The sequence below is a fragment of the Xyrauchen texanus genome, chromosome 8 (assembly GCF_025860055.1).
Source record: "Xyrauchen texanus isolate HMW12.3.18 chromosome 8, RBS_HiC_50CHRs, whole genome shotgun sequence".
Classification (NCBI taxonomy): domain Eukaryota; kingdom Metazoa; phylum Chordata; class Actinopteri; order Cypriniformes; family Catostomidae; genus Xyrauchen; species Xyrauchen texanus.
In genome coordinates this window covers 15619436-15635474 of record NC_068283.1, presented here as the reverse complement: position 1 = coordinate 15635474, position 16039 = coordinate 15619436, and the positions used below count along the sequence as shown (strand labels likewise).

The following is a 16039-nucleotide window of genomic DNA, read 5'->3' as shown; positions in this document are numbered from 1 at the left end:
TTGATTAGTTCAGACATTTGTTGACATGTTAAGTCTGTGTCAAATAGTCATTTGCTTATTCTATATGGATACAACAGGAGGAACATGTCTCTATCTACAAATGGTGTTATTTGCATACAAATATATTTTGAGTTACGCAAAAGTAAATATAATGTGAAACTAAAAAACATGTTATAACCGAACCATGCTGAGTAGCACATATTCCTGGATCAACATCCTTGGTGTTCCTCAAACACCATTACTATAAACCAATCAGATATTAAATTTAGGTTTAGGGTTTATGTAAGGGTTGTGCTAAGAGACTTGTACATGATCCTTATCAACCTATCATATCCCTCTAATTTTAAGGACAGGTTATGGTTATGGTGAGGGATAGGGTTTGAACTATGTTTATTTGGCAGGAATGTTGATAAATTTACATTTATGCACTTTGCAGATGCTTTTATCCAAAGCACCATATAGTGCATTCATGGTACTGTAAATGTTTATCATTGTTTGTGTCACCTGGGTATCAAACCCATGACTTTGTGTTAAGACTTTTACTTCCTCTAGATAGTTAAGTTTGATTGTCTTCTTGGCACTCTACCAAGGCACGTGAGGAGCCCCAGCGGGGCCGATCCAAGGACCTCACTAAACCATCCAGTCAGTAGTAGCGATGGACGGAGAGTTCCAGCAAGCACCAATTATATCACCGTCATTCAGCATTCCTCAGTCAACTCGCCTAACATTACCCACAACTACTTTCATTTCTGTAAGGAGATTCCAGCCGGAGCCTTAGGGATACGGGGGTGGAGAGGTTAAACACTGCACAGCTCAGTTGAATTTGGCTTAGAATTGCAGGGATGAAAGTTGAAAGAGAGTTGGCTTGGCCCATTCCATAATTTTTTTTGCACATTTTACATTGAGAAGAGAGGGGTGCCTGTTTGCTGAAACTTTACTTCGCTGTTGCCAATTAAGACTGAGCTCCTTTTTAAGATGTGATTCTGGGAAGCAGCCTAATTTGATACAACAACAATTTGCAGGCGCATCATTTAGTTGAGGTGTGTATGCAACAAAACAACAGCACAAAATGAGGCTGCATAATTCTGCTTATGTCGCATAACAAATTACACATTTAAACAGATGTTCTAGTAAAGTAATATCATTCTACTGTATGAGTTTGTATGATTTAGCTTATTGCAACATACACAATACCTTAGCCTCCAGGAACAGGTTTAGGAACCACAACAACCTATACTCTAAACATTTCCAGATCTTGGCCTACACCTTTTATATGTATATAAGGATGATTGGGGCTAGCTGTCACACAGGGACGTTTTTTCAAGAGCTATATCTCAATAACGATAAGATTTAAAGTCAAAAGTTTTGCAAATGTGTGTTTTCTCTAGAAGAGGTCTTGTATGTTGATTTTGAACAACTTGTTAACTTCTCTTAAATTAGAATATATGTATTTTTTTGTGATTTTGTCCCTCCAAATTAATTTTCAGGGACAACAAGGGTCAACAATTTTTATGAAGGCTATTGAAAGTTTTTAAATGTGTTCTTAGGACAAACAGTTATTTATGAAACTTAGGTAAGGGCATGTTTAAGGCTATGACAAGTTTATGATATTTTTGAATGTTACCCTACATTTTCAAATTTTTTTGTTTCATGAATCATTCTGATGATACTCATAAGTGTTTTGCTTTTTACATTTTGCTGAAAAGCCTCTAATAAACTGTGTGGTGGACAACCAGACCAGATGACGTTCCATGAGCCAGTTTATGGCAGAGCCCCTCCTTAACTTTCAAGGCAAAGAAGAGTGGCTCCAATTTGATCGGATCATAGCAGGACCAACACAAACAAATGTCAAGCACAGCCATCAGATAAACTGCTCGGACAAGTGGCAGACACCCCTCACAAGGATGTAAGGACCTACACATGGAAAGAGGCATTGGTTCATGACTGATTTTGTGGCACCAAAATCTGAAACCCCCATCTTAGCTAAGATGGTCATAAAAATTCCAGAGGCAGTGTTTACGTCCTATGTGGTAGAAAAGGCTGAAACAAAGAAGCCACAAAGACAAATCTTTACACACAAACTTTACTCCTAAAATGGACTCCATGTTTGTTCACATAACTATATATGTAAATTACAGTTGTTTGATTAAAACAATAGTTCACACAATCTGAGCTATTAAGGTGTATATATATATATATATATATATATATATATATATATATATATATATATATATATATATATATATAAGAACACCTAATATTTAATCTTTCAATATCATGTTTGGTCTCTTTATCTTCAGATACATTTTTGAATAGGTTTGAAAAAGGAACAATGCATAGATGAGACTTTAAAGACATTGTTTTATGTACTTAAAATTATGCAAATGTTCCACACAGAGAAGGGAGGGTGAGGCACACTATGTGGCCCCCTCTGATTTCAACAGCCAATCATAAACCTGAAAAAGAAGCGCCAAACTGAAATCTCCTCATCAGGAAGGTATAAATCATCCTTACAACAGCCACACCTTTGTTCTGGTCTCACTCTACGAGAGAGAGAGGCAATAACAGAATAATAATCAACATTCTGAGTTCCCAGCTGTTCGAGTCTGGGAGCAATAACAGAATAATAATGAATGTCCTGAGTACCCGTCCAGAGGGACATTAACAGAATACAAACCATCCAATATGATAAGTCCCACTCCATGCAGAGAGTATAACAGATCATCCAACGTACTTATTCTCCATCCAAGAGACAGAAGTAGATTGACCAAGTACCAAGTCTCACTACAAGAGACTATTGCAACAGCAAGTTCGTAATCCCTATACAAGGGATATAACTACAGTGACAAGGTTTAGCTCTGTCGAGCAAACCTTCTGTTCAAGTTTCTTGCATGTGAGTGTTCCAGATGATGAATCTTGCATTGGGATAAGGGCTGTATATCTGTGTACCAGATTGTAACCCTCTCTGTGCTTCCAGTAGATTAGCATTTCTCAGATTCTTTGTGTCCAAGGCTATTGAAATCCAGCGCCTTACCCACTGTAACGTAGACCTTAGCCCTAGTGGAAGACATCACTGTAACAAGTTATCTTGGGCAATGGAGGAGTCAGGAGGCAATGAAGCAGTGCAGGTATGATTTTTCTTTCTTTCATAGGTTTCTTAGGTTCTGGGGTGACTTAATGTAGTCTATTCACTCAATCATATAAAATCCTTTTCTTAAACAGTCAGATAATCAAAATATTCAATAAGTGTCGAGTTCATGCGCTCTCTCTCTCTATCTATATCTCTCTCTCTCTTTTCCTCTGGTGACCTGGTGCTGCCTGTAAGTCTCCCTACGCCATCGCTATAACAACGCACAGGTGTTAGAGATAATTACAACCCAGGTGACGAGCCTTACTGCTCTCTCTCTCCCGTAGACCAGGGCAAAAAATGGCCTGCCAACTCCCCCCATTTCTAGAGAGGTTGTCTGCCACAGCTATCTGCGCTCCTGGTCTGTGGGTCACCTCAAATTTGAACGGCTGAAGTGCCAGTTACCAATGGGTGATCCGCACGTTGGTATCCTTCATGCTTTTGAGCCATTGGAGTGGGGTGTGATCTGAACAGAGGGTGACGGCCCACCCCAGCAGGAAGTAGCGGAGAGTGAGGACGGCCCATATAATTGCCAGACACTCCTTCTCCACGATGCTGTACTTAGTCTCTCTCAGTGAGAGCTTACAACTAATGTACAGCACCGGTCACTCATCCACCTTCTGCGAGAGCACTACCCCCAGCCCCCCCGAAGCCTATTGGCATGACTCCATCCACTGGACGGGATTGTGGACCCTCTTTCTAGTAAGATCAGTCAATGGGCTGGTGACATCAGTAACTAGGCACAAAGCTTCGGTAGTAGCCAGCCCCAGAAACTTTCTCACCTCCTTTTTAGTCTTGGGCCTAAGATAGGCCGCCATCACTGCGGTTTTGTCAACCTGGGGACGCACTTGCCTGTGGCTCAAGTGGAACCCCAGATACCGAACTTTCACCCGCCCAATTGCGCACTTGTTCGGGTTGGCCATGTGCTGCACTTGTCGCAGCAATCGCAGGACAGCCCTCAGATATTGCATATACTGCTGCCAATCACTGCTATAGATAATAATATCATCTAAATGTGCAGTAGCATATGCTGTATGGGGACTGAGGATTTTGTCCTTCAGACAATGAAACGTTGCTGGGGCCCCAACAAACCAAACGGAATGGTCAAGAATTGGTGTAAGCCGAATGATGTGGAAGAAGCAGTTTTGTTCTTGGGAAATTGGAGTTAAAGGGATCTGCCATTAACCCTTTGTTAATTAAAAAATTGCTTTGTTAATTAAAAAACTGCTTTTTCAAATGGGAAAAACCCTGTGGAGGCTTGAGGGACCTCTTGCACTACAAATTACAGGGGATCAAGCCACTTGTCCCGATTTCTAGTGTCCTCTTGTACGAACTTACAACTAATGTTTTTTAAGGTTTAATTACATTGTTCCTCCAACCCATCTGTTTGTGGGAGGTAAACACTGGTGTGAATCGATTTGATACCTAATAACACTGGTGCAAATCAATTTAATATCTAACAATTCATACAGTTTGCATAGTGTTCGTGACCTAAATGTGGTGCCTTGATCAGTGAGAATTTATTTTGGAATCCCCACTCAGGAGATTATTCTGAAGAGTGCCTCCACAACACTACATGCTGAGATGTTGCACAGGGGCACTGCTTCCGGATATTGCGTTGCATAGTTCACCAGAACCAATACAAAGCGATGCCCGTGTGCGGTCCATTCTAATGGCCTGAAGAGGTCCATGCCAATTCTTTTGAAGGGGACTTCGATAAGTGATAGAGGACACAATGACGCTTTTGGGGTGGCCAGTGGATTCACCAACTGACATTCAAGGCATGGCGCATACCACTTGCGAACGTCCCTATGAATGTTCGGCCCAAAAAAACGGGCCATTATTCCTGATGGCTCTTTAGTACTAATAATTGGGTTGTATTTTCTTTTGTATGAATGTCCAGCATCACTTGCTATAGCCTACGTATCTTTGATAACGTAAAAATACGGGTATTTGAGTGCAACATCAGGCCAGAGCTTTTGATCATCGATTACTCTCACTTGGGCAAACGCGTGCTTGAGAGACTCATCACGGGACTGCTCTAGAGGGAAATACTCCTCCGGGAATCCCCTGAGGATGGGAACTCTCTCCCCTGCATCATCATGGTGTGGAGCAGACGTGGATGGCCCTGGCACTGCCTCTCCAGCCATAGCATTACCAGCCACACACCGGATGCATATCCATTCCCTTAATAGATTCTTAAACCCAGGCCAATTCCTTCCCAAAATCAGTGGATGGATGAGGCGGGAATTAACCGCGGCCTCTACTCTATGCTATTTTCCCTTGCATAGTATATTAACAATAACCACTGGATACCTGTGAATTCCCCATGCACACGGTACACTTACCCATTTATTTGTGGTATGTATCCCCTTTTAGACTTACAGGTACACGATATGTCCCTGCCTGATCGGGGGTGGCCTGTGGAGTGTCAGGAATCCAGACCAGTGTCACCAACTCCATCGACAAGCACTGATCCTTGATGTGCCCGGCTTCCCCGCAGCCCCAGCAGACCAGCCCAAGCCTCCCTACCTCACTCGTGGGGGCAGTCCCACCAACCTGGGAAGGAGAGCGAAGAGAGTCAGGAGAAGAGAGAGACCCCTAAGGAAGGACGCCTTAGTTTGGGGAAAAGGTTTGGGGGGTTCTCCCCATCTGGAACAGCAAGGGAAGGGAGAGAATGGGGAGGGGTTTGAGATGCAGGAGAGAGAAGAGAGAGAAAAAGAGTCTACTTTGCTGCCTCCCGGAAATGCTGCCATGTAGTCCTCTGTCAGCTGGACGGCCTCTTCCAGTGATGCCAGTTGGCCATACCATGAGGAAGCTGGGCGATGAACTGTTCCAGCACCACCATGGCCGGCCATGTCTCTCGAATCTCAGGGATTGGAACCACTAGCAATTTTGCTCCGGACTACAACCGACCCACTGCAGGATGGTTTCCTTGATGAGGGATTGATGCTGGGTCTGCTGGATGCTGGCAAGGGATTTGATGACTTCGACCAGTGGTGAAGTCCTCATAACGGCATTATCCTCCAAAATACAGGGTTTTCGCACCAGTGTAACACGTTCTCTTGGGCAATGGAGGAGTCAGGAGGCAATGAAGAAGTGCAGGCATGATTTTTATTTCTTTCTGCCTCAGGTTCTGGGGTGACATAATGCAGTCTATTCACTTAATCAGAGAACAAAATAAACTTTTCTTAAACACTCAGATAATCAAAACATTCAGTAAGTGTCGAGTAGCTCTCTCTCTCTCTCTCTCTCTCTCTCTCTCTCTCTCCCTTTGGTGAGCTGGTGTGGCCTTTAAGTCTCCCTCTGCCATCACTATAAAAAGAGACAGGTATTAGAGATAAATACAACCCAGGTGACTAGCCATACTGCTCTCTCTTTCCTGTAGACAGACACATGACCACACCCCATCACTGAACTCATCGATCGATCAATGTGTGTTCAATGGACTGTATCTTTATTCTTTCTTTTTCTGGGCAACAAGGGATAAAATGTATATAGCCAAGACAGAAATTGACTCAAAATTAAACCTACCCTGAGAACAACTACAATTCTGAAAAGTGGCAGATGCAGATTATTTTGAGATAATGAACAGCTAGCTGTACATTGTCATGCTTATTACATGGCTGCTTAACAAATAAATCTACGATGGCGCCACATATGGCTGCCTCGGTGTGGAGCTCTCCAATTCTTTTGTTGTTTTTTGTTTGTTTGTCCTGTGTTTAGCAATCTTTTACCAGTCAGTTTTACCAGGGACGAATTGCTGAACATTCGGCAGCACATACCAGATAATCTTTTCCCGGTTTTTGAATATTCAGACGTTTTGCTGGACATTTTAGTTGGAGGCGCTGCTGTGTTGTTTAGACGCACTACGAGACGCAGGCGAGGGAGACGAGCTGGCGCGCTGGTTAAACTCCGACAGCGCGGCGTTTGAACAGCACTGACGAGCATTCATCTCGCGAATCTCCGCTCTCTTCCCAACAAAACTGACGAACTACATCTCCTCACACCTACTAATAAGGACTTTTCAAACTCTGCTGCCTTGTGCTTCACTGAAACCTGGCTGAGTGAAGCCATTCCGGATAGCGCATTACATCTGCCGGGCTTCCAGCTGTTCAGAGCGGATCGCATCGCGGAGTTAACGGGGAAAACGAGAGGCGGTGGAACATGCTTTTACATCAACGAAAGTTGGTGTACAGATGTAACAACATTAAAGAGGATGTGCTGTCCTAATCTGGAAGCACTCTTTATTAACTGTTCTACTCGCTGCGGGAGTTATCCTCGTTTATTCTGGTGAGTGTTTACATTCCTCCAAACGTGTCTGGGAACATAACGTTACAACAGCTGGCTGATCAAATCTCAGACACAGAACAACAACACCTGGACTCAGTTATTATTATTCTTGGGGACTTTAACAAAACTAATCTCACACGCGAACTGCCCAAATACAGACAGCACATTACATGCCCAACCAGAGACAGGAATATATTGGATCACTGCTATACAACATTAAAGGATGCATATCGCTCTGTCCCATGTGCAGCTTTGGGACTCTCTGATCACTGTCTGGTTCATCTTCTCCCAATCTACAGGCAGAAATTAAAATCAACAAAGCCAGTTGTAAGGACTGCAAGGAGATGGACTAATGAAGCAGAGCTGGAACTACAAGCCTGCTTTGACTGCACTGATTGGAGTGTTTTTGAAGCTGCAGCTACAGACCTGGACGAGCTCACATATACTGTTACATCATACATCAGTTTCTGTGAGGATATGTGCATCCCTACTAGGACCTTTTTAACATTCAACAATGATAAACCATGGTTCACAGGAAAACTCAGACAGCTTTGTCATGCCAAAGAGGAGGCTTACAGGGGTGGGGATAGAGTCTTGTATAATCAGGCCAGGAACACACTGAATAGGGAAATCAGAGTGGCTAAAAGAAGTTACTCTGAGAATCTGAAAAGCAAGTTTTCAGCTAACGACCCTGCATCAGTGTGGAGTGGCCTGAAACAACTTACTAATTACAGGACTCCTACCCCCAACCCTGTGGTGGACCAGCGACTGGCTGACGACCTGAATGTGTTCTATTGCAGATTTGAAAGGCCCAATTTCACACCCCACATGCACTCGGACCTTCATTTCACACAACCATTAACACCTCCTGCAGCCCCCCTCCTCCCCCCTCCTGCTACACAACGTGCACTCAAGATCTGTGAAGACGATGTGTGCCGTGTCTTCCTTGACTTTTGCACACATCGGCACGATGTGTGCCGATGTGTGCAAAAGTCAAGGAAGGCTCCAGGACAAGATGGCATCTCACCAGCGTGCCTTCGTTCCTGTGCTAACCAACTGGCCCCCATCTTCACTCAGATCTTCAATAGATCACTGGAGCAGTGTGAAGTCCCATGCTGCTTCAAACGCTCAGTTATTATCCCTGTCCCTAAGAAACCTAAAATCACAGGACTTAATGACTACAGACCTGTTGCCCTGACATCTGTGGTCATGAAGTCATTTGAGAGACTGGTGTTGGCCCACCTGAAGGACATCACTGGACCCTTTCTGGACCCCCTTCAATTTGCTTATCAAGCAAACAGGTCTGTGGTCGATGTAGTCAACATGGGATTGTATCACGTCCTGCAACATCTGGACAGACCAGGGTCATATGCAAGGATACTTTTTGTGGACTTCAGCTCGGCTTTCAACACAATCATCCCAGATATACTCCGGACTAAGTTAAACCAACTCCCTGTTCCCACCTCTACCTGTCAGTGGATTACCAGCTTTCTGACGGACAGGCAGCAGCTTGTGAGGCAGGGAAAATTCACTTCCACCACCTGTACCATCAGCACTGGTGCCCCCCAGGGATGTGTGCTCTCCCCACTACTCTTCTCCCTGTACACCAATGACTGCACCTCCAAGGACCCCTCTGTCAAGCTCCTGAAGTTTGCAGACGACACCACTGTCATCGGCCTCATCCGAGATGATGATGAGTCTGCGTATAGAAAGGAGGTTGAACGGCTGGCTGTCTGGTGCAGTCAAAACAACCTGGAACACACTCAAAACGGTGGAGATGATTGTGGACCAACTATACCAACTATACCAACTAAGCTCTTAAAAGAGGTATCTCCTGTAATATCAGAACCTCTTCTTAATATCATTAACTCCTTGCTATGCTTAGGACATGTCCCAAGAAACTTTAAAATGGCAATTATCAAACCGCTAATTAAGAAGCCACAACTTAATCCTGGAGAACTTGCTAATTATAGACGGATTTCAAATCTCCTGTTTATGTCAAAAATACTAGAAAAGGTAGTATCCTCCCAAATATGTTCATTTCTACAGAGAAATAGTATATATGAAGAATTTCAATCAGGATTTAGGCCTCATCACAGTACAGAGACTGCACTTATCAGAGTTACAAATGACTTGCTCTTATCATCTGATCGCGGCTGCATTTCTCTTCTAGTGCTTTTAGATCTTAGTGCTGCATTCGACACGATAGATCATTCTCTTGAATAGGCTAGAGAATTATGTTGGAATTTGTGGAGTGGCATTAGCATGGGTTAGGTCCTATTTAGCAGACCGCTACCACATTGTCTATGTAAATGAGGAATTGTCAAATCAAACAAAAGTAAAATATGGAGTGCCACAGGGATCAGTTTTAGGGCCTCTGCTTTTCTCCATGTATATGCTTCCCCTGGGAGATATTATCAGGAATCGTGGAATAAGTTTCCACTGCTATGCTGACAATACACAAATTTATATTTCTTCAAAACCTGATGAGATTTCACAATTCTCAAAATTAGCAGAGTGTATTAATGAAATAAAAGATTGGATGGCCAGAAATTTCCTTCTACTCAATTCTGACAAAACAGAGGTTCTAATTATTGGACCAAAAACTCTAAAAATAAGCCACTAAAATATAATTTGTCTCTAGATGGATGTACTGTTACATCATCTTCAACAGCGTAAGAACTTAGGTGTTATATTTGATACCAATCTGTCCTTTGAAAATCAAATTACAAATGTTTGTAGAACAGCATGCTTCCACCTAAGAAATATTGCTAAATTAAGGCATATGCTCTCGGTTGCTGATGCCGAAAAACGAATTAATGCGTTCATGACCTCAAGACTAGATTATTGTAATGCATTACTGGGAGGATGTCCAGCAAGATCAATAAATAAACTTCAATTGGTTCAAAATGCAGCAGCCAGAGTGCTGACAAGAACCAAGAAATATGATCATATTAGCCCCATTTTATCATCATTACATTGGCTACCTGTTAAATTCCGTATTGATTTTAAAATTTTGTTAACTACGTACAAAGCTTTGAATGGTCTAGCTCCGCAGTACTTAAGTGACCTTCTACCACGCTATTTTCCAACATGTTCATTAAGATCGCAAAATTCTGGCCTATTAATAGTTCCTAGAATATCAAAATCCACTAAAGGAGGAAGATCCTTTTCATATTTGGCTCCTAAACTATGGAATAGTCTCCCAAACACTGTTCGAGATGCAGACACACTCTCTCAGTTTAAGTCTAGACTAAAGACTCATCTATTTAGCCAGGCATACACCTAATTTATCCTCCAATCCACAATTAGGCTGCTTTAGTTGGGTCTGCCGGAACCAGAAACCAGAAACACTGAGCATGATCTCTTACTCTGGAATAAATTAAATGGCATCTACGCTTACATCTTTTTATTTGTTTCCCTGTCTCAACCTCGGGACTCCTATCCTGAGGTCACCAGAACCGGCTGGATCCAGCACCATTCCTGCTTCATGTTGGACTCCACTGCTACATGTCGCAGAATGATGATGACTAAATGCAGCCGGTGCCAGCCAAACATCACTTCAATCTATTATGACGGACTTCAGAGGATGAAATGATGCCAACTCCAACCTGCATCACCTCGGTCTATAGATGGACTACGATCTTGAAATGGAATGCATAGACTAACTATTGCCAACAAAAGCCTTCATCAGCCAATTAACAAGGACAATTGCATCTATGTGAACTGCAATTAATCAAGATGGACTTCAAAGACTTTGGTCATTTATCTTACAGTTCAAACACAATCGATGTTTAATCACTGACCCTTAACACTTAGTTTAATAATTTTAAACCATGATTTTAACTATACATAATTAATATTTACATTACATTCAAAATGTTAGCCAGAGGGGAACTGGCCCCCACAGTGAGTCTGGTTTCTCCCAAGATTATTTTTCTCCATTAATCAACATCTTATGGGGTTTTGTGTTCCTTGCCACAGTCGCCTACAGCTTGCTCACTGGGGTTATTAATACAATTATCATTTAATTATTTTTAAACACTATTAAAAATCGTATTTTATCGAAATTACACAATGATGATTAATCGACTTTATAGACATTACAGTTTTATCGTCTGTTAATGCTGATATTCTGTAAAGCTGCTTTGAAACGATGTGTGTTGTGAAAGGCGCTATACAAATAAAATTGACTTGACTTGACTTGACTTGACTTTAGGAGGAACACCCCAACATTGTCCCCCTCACCATTCTAAACAGCACTGTGGCAGCAGTGGAGTCATTCAGGTTCCTGGGCACTACCATCTCACAGGACCTGAAGTGGGAGATACACATCGACTCCATTGTGAAAAAGGCCCAGCAGAGGTTGTACTTCCTTCGCCAGCTGAGGAAGTTCAACCTGCCACAGGTGCTGATGAAACAGTTCTACTCAGCAGTCATTTTGTCTGTCCTCTGCACTTCAATAACTGTCTGGTTTGGTGCAGCTACGAAATCAGACTTCAGAATATTACAAAGGACAGTTCGGTCTGCTGAGAGGATTAGTGGTTGCCCCCTGACCCCCCTTCAAGGACTATACACTTCCAGAGTGAGGAAAAAGGCTGGTAAAATCACTCTGGACCCCACTCACCCTGCCCACTACATTTTTGAACTGTTGCCTTCTGGCCGGCACTTCAGAGCTCTGAACACCAGAACCGTCAGACACAGGAACAGTTTTTTCCCTTAGGCCATCCATCTAATGAACAATTAAATTGCCCCATTGATCAATAATTATGTGCAATACACAGTTTAATTCTATTTATATTATCCAACATATCCAATTCTGCCATTACTTACATTGCTCTGAACATAATATACTGTTCCCTTTACAAAAAGCTTCACTACGATGCTGCGCTGCTAAGCGCTACGGGGAACAACTCTAGCTGTGAACCGAGCTGAATAATGCGTTAAACACATCAATGAACATTGACCGGAATTTATAGCCTTGGCTGATGTAATAATTAGATGAACCTGCGGCCAGGCTATAAATGGATGCGTCACCAGGTGTCGTCAGAAACTTTTTTTTCAGAGCGATTCTGTTTCTGTGTGTTTCACAAACCCTGTCAAAACTTTCTTTCCTCTGTTAGGAGTTAGAATCAGTTAGGCAGTGTGCAGTGAACGTTGTTCTCTTTTCTCTTCTGTTTAGAAAATACTATATATATATATTTCTAAAAAAAGAAAGAAAAAAAAAAAGAATGACTGAAAGCCGCAAACGGTGCGTGTTCCCCTCTTCTTGCTCTATAGCTGAAGAGGACACACATCAGTTTTTGCTCTGTTTGTTTGGGGGTAAGAGCACGCTGCTCTTGCGTTGCAGCAGGGCGGGTGCGAGCACTGCGATTTGCTTTAACAGGCAGAGTGCTTCGTGCTCGCCTCGCTTGCTTCCGGGAGTCAGCACTCACGAAAAAAAAAAAAGATAGTTTGTGGGGCTCTTGCATGGATTTGGCTGAGGAGCAAGAGACGGGTTGATCCCTTTCTCTCACTGTCTCCCCAAACCCAGCTGGTCCTCCACATGATCTCGATGCGCGTTCCGACGCTTCTTCGGATCATGAGGTGGATCGCGATTCTCTTTCCACCTCCGAGATTTCCGTCCGTCATAAAAAATCTACGGAGGAATTGCTCGATGTTGTTACTCATGCGGTTGCCAGATTGGACTGGCCACGCGAAAAAGAGACCCCCAAATGCTCCAAATTAGGGGATAGATTTTATCTTCCAGTCTAAGAAAGGGAACGCCTCATAGGTCCCTTCCCTTCTTTGATAACCTCCATGAAGAGCTTTTTCGCTCATGGAGAACCCCTAAAAAAAACATATATATATATATATATATATATTTTCTTCCCGTGTTCACATACCCTCGACATCATTATATTCGACTATCGTGGGTGCTGAGGCACGGGGGTATTCAGTGATGCCGCCGGTCGAAGAGATGCTTGCGGGCTATCTCTCGCCGGGCTCGGCATCGTCACTTAAGAAGCCCTCTCTCCCCTCAAAGCCTTGTAGGACAACCTCCACTTTAGTGGGAGGGGCTTATCAAGCAGCAGGTCAGGCTGGTGCTGCTCTACACACTATGCTGTTTTACAGGTGTACCAGGCTGACCTCCTGGATGACCTGAGTGTGGGTTCTGCACTTGACGAGCAAGCCTCAGACCCGCCTCGGTCCTGACTGAAGGGAGACTCAAAAGCAAAGCGTGGCGAGTCGTGCTCCTCCTCCCAGGGATTGGGGACAGCCACCTTCGCCAGCCCCCGAAGCAAGACCTCAGGACTATAAATTCTAGTAAGAGAAAACCCTGACGGTCTTGCGCCTAGATTAGGGGGTAGCTCCCCTCGGGACGGGGTGAGTGCTTCACTTCACCCCTCCCGGTACCCCCTCGAAGCCCCTCCATTCCCGCCACCTCTTGGTGTTTCGGGTTGCAGAGCCTTCCATCAAAATTGGGTGTTTTCGCTGTTCCTGCATTTTATTCAGGACGCGAAACACTCGACAACCCCTCAACAGGAAGTGTTAAAATATAATACCCATCTCAGAGATCCTGGCAGCATGGAAACTTCTTTAAATATATTCTTTTCTGTGGGTCTTATAAGGGCGTCAGGATTTAATTCACTCGCCGCTTTTCCGTGTTTAAACTGCGTGTTCTCACTACAGTGAACCGGATTTCTTTTTATGTAAAAACAAAAAAACTTAATCTCCTGGTTAAAGGGGCCATGGTATGTGTTCCCCTTCCAGAGAGAGAGTTAGGTTATTACACTAAATACTTCCTGTTTCCCATGGAGGGTGAGGGGTGGCGTCTGGCTTAGATCTTAAAGCTTGAACTACCCGTGGATGTTCAAGTCCAAGATGATGCCTGTCAAGACGGTCGTGTCTCAAGCCCTACAACTCATTTGGCTGGTCACCATTGATCTTATGATGCACTTCTATACTTCATTTAGAAGTTCTGCCACAACATGGAAAGTTCCTGAGGTTCACTTCCGGGGGCAAAGTCTTCCAGGGTCAGGTTCTTTCACTCAGCCTAGCCCTTTTTACCCGCACATTCACAATGCATGATGTAGCGCTGGCTCCTTGCGACTCCGGGGCATCTGTATTCTGAATTATGTAGACGACTGGCTGATCCTAGCGCAGTTCCAGGAACTGGCAGTTCAGCACAGGGACATCGTCTTAGCTCATCTGTTTCTCTGGGGTTGAGGCTCAACGCCAAGAAAAGCGTCCTCTCTCCCACTCAGAACACTGTCTATCGGGGCATCGTATGGCGTTCAATCACAATGCGGGAACAACTGACTCACGCTAGGATTGAGTCCATTCAGATCACCCTGAGCAAAGTCAGGCTAGGTCAAGGTTGCACTGTTATCAGTATCAACAATTTCCAGGTCTCAGGGCGACCGCGTCCACAGTGATCCCTCTGGACCTTCTGCTCATGAGACCGTTTTTGTTGTGGCGAAAAGCCAGGGGAATTCTTCCAAGGGCCAAAACCCCTAGGCTAAAAAGGGTTACGCGCCTCAGGCTTCGTTCCCTTTCTATGTGGTTCAGACCCCGGTTTTCTGCCTTGAGTCCCACTCTAGGTGCGTCTTGTTGTCGCAGACTGCTAACGACAGACGCCTCCCTGACGGGCGGGGTAGCGGCCTTAAGTGGTCGTCCAGACCCAAAAGGAGGGTCGTCAGCTCGGTTGTCACAGTCACTGTCTCAGGTTGATGGCTGTATTTCTGACCCTGAAATACCTCCTCCTGAGGCTGCCATGTCTTGGTGCGGGTGGACAATACAGCGGTAGCCTCTTACATAAATCATCAAGGAGATCCACGTTCTTGTCAGCTGTATTTCTGACACGTCGGATTCTCCTTAGGGCCCAGGGTAAGCTCCTGTCACTCAGGTCAGTTATATCCCTGGATGCCCATATACGGGAGCAGATTTACGGTCCAGACAGAAAATACGAACGGGGGAGTTAAGAACTCCACCCTAAGGTAGTAGTTGCCCAGAGTTCGCCAGCAAGGGTTTTTGCCTCTTACTGATAGCACTGCGCTGGCTGAACAGGGCTTGGTTCTCGGAGCTAATCTCTTCCCTCGACGGCTCGCCTTGGGCGATTCCGAACAGGAAGGATCTTCTATCTCAGGCACAGGGCAATATTTCATCCCTGCCCCGAATTGTGGAATCTTTCATGTTTGGCCCCTAAGGGTACCAACTGAGGGACACAGGGCTTTCTCCTGAGGTTATCGAGACCTTTTTATATGCCAGGCTTTTTCCACTTGGAACAAGTTTGGGTGAGATCTTAGGGCAGAAGAGGACCTCTTCGCCTCTATGAATAGCGCAATGTCTCCTCTACTTCTCCCTGAAATCACCCAGCCCCCTTGGGTCTGGACGTTAAGACACATACATGACCCAGAATGAGTCTGTATGCATTTCTTTCCCCGGTTTCTCTGCTCCCAGGCGTCTTGGCGATGTTCACCAGCAAGGGTCTTGCCTCCTAATAATGGTGCTGCGCTGGCCAAACAGGATATGTTTCTTGGAGCTAATTCCTCTCCTTGGCGGCTCACCTTGGGCGATTCCGAACAGGGAGGACCTTCTCATCCTTGGTCCGAATTGTGAAACCTTTCATGTCTG

At 44.2% G+C, this 16039-nt stretch overlaps 1 protein-coding gene across 1 annotated transcript in view; it reads right to left on the bottom strand.

Moving 5' to 3' along the window:
- LOC127647271 (heparan sulfate glucosamine 3-O-sulfotransferase 4-like) overlaps positions 1–16039 on the bottom strand; it is a 208963-nt gene that overhangs the window by 135542 nt on the left and 57382 nt on the right. The gene's annotated exons all lie outside the window — the stretch shown is intronic.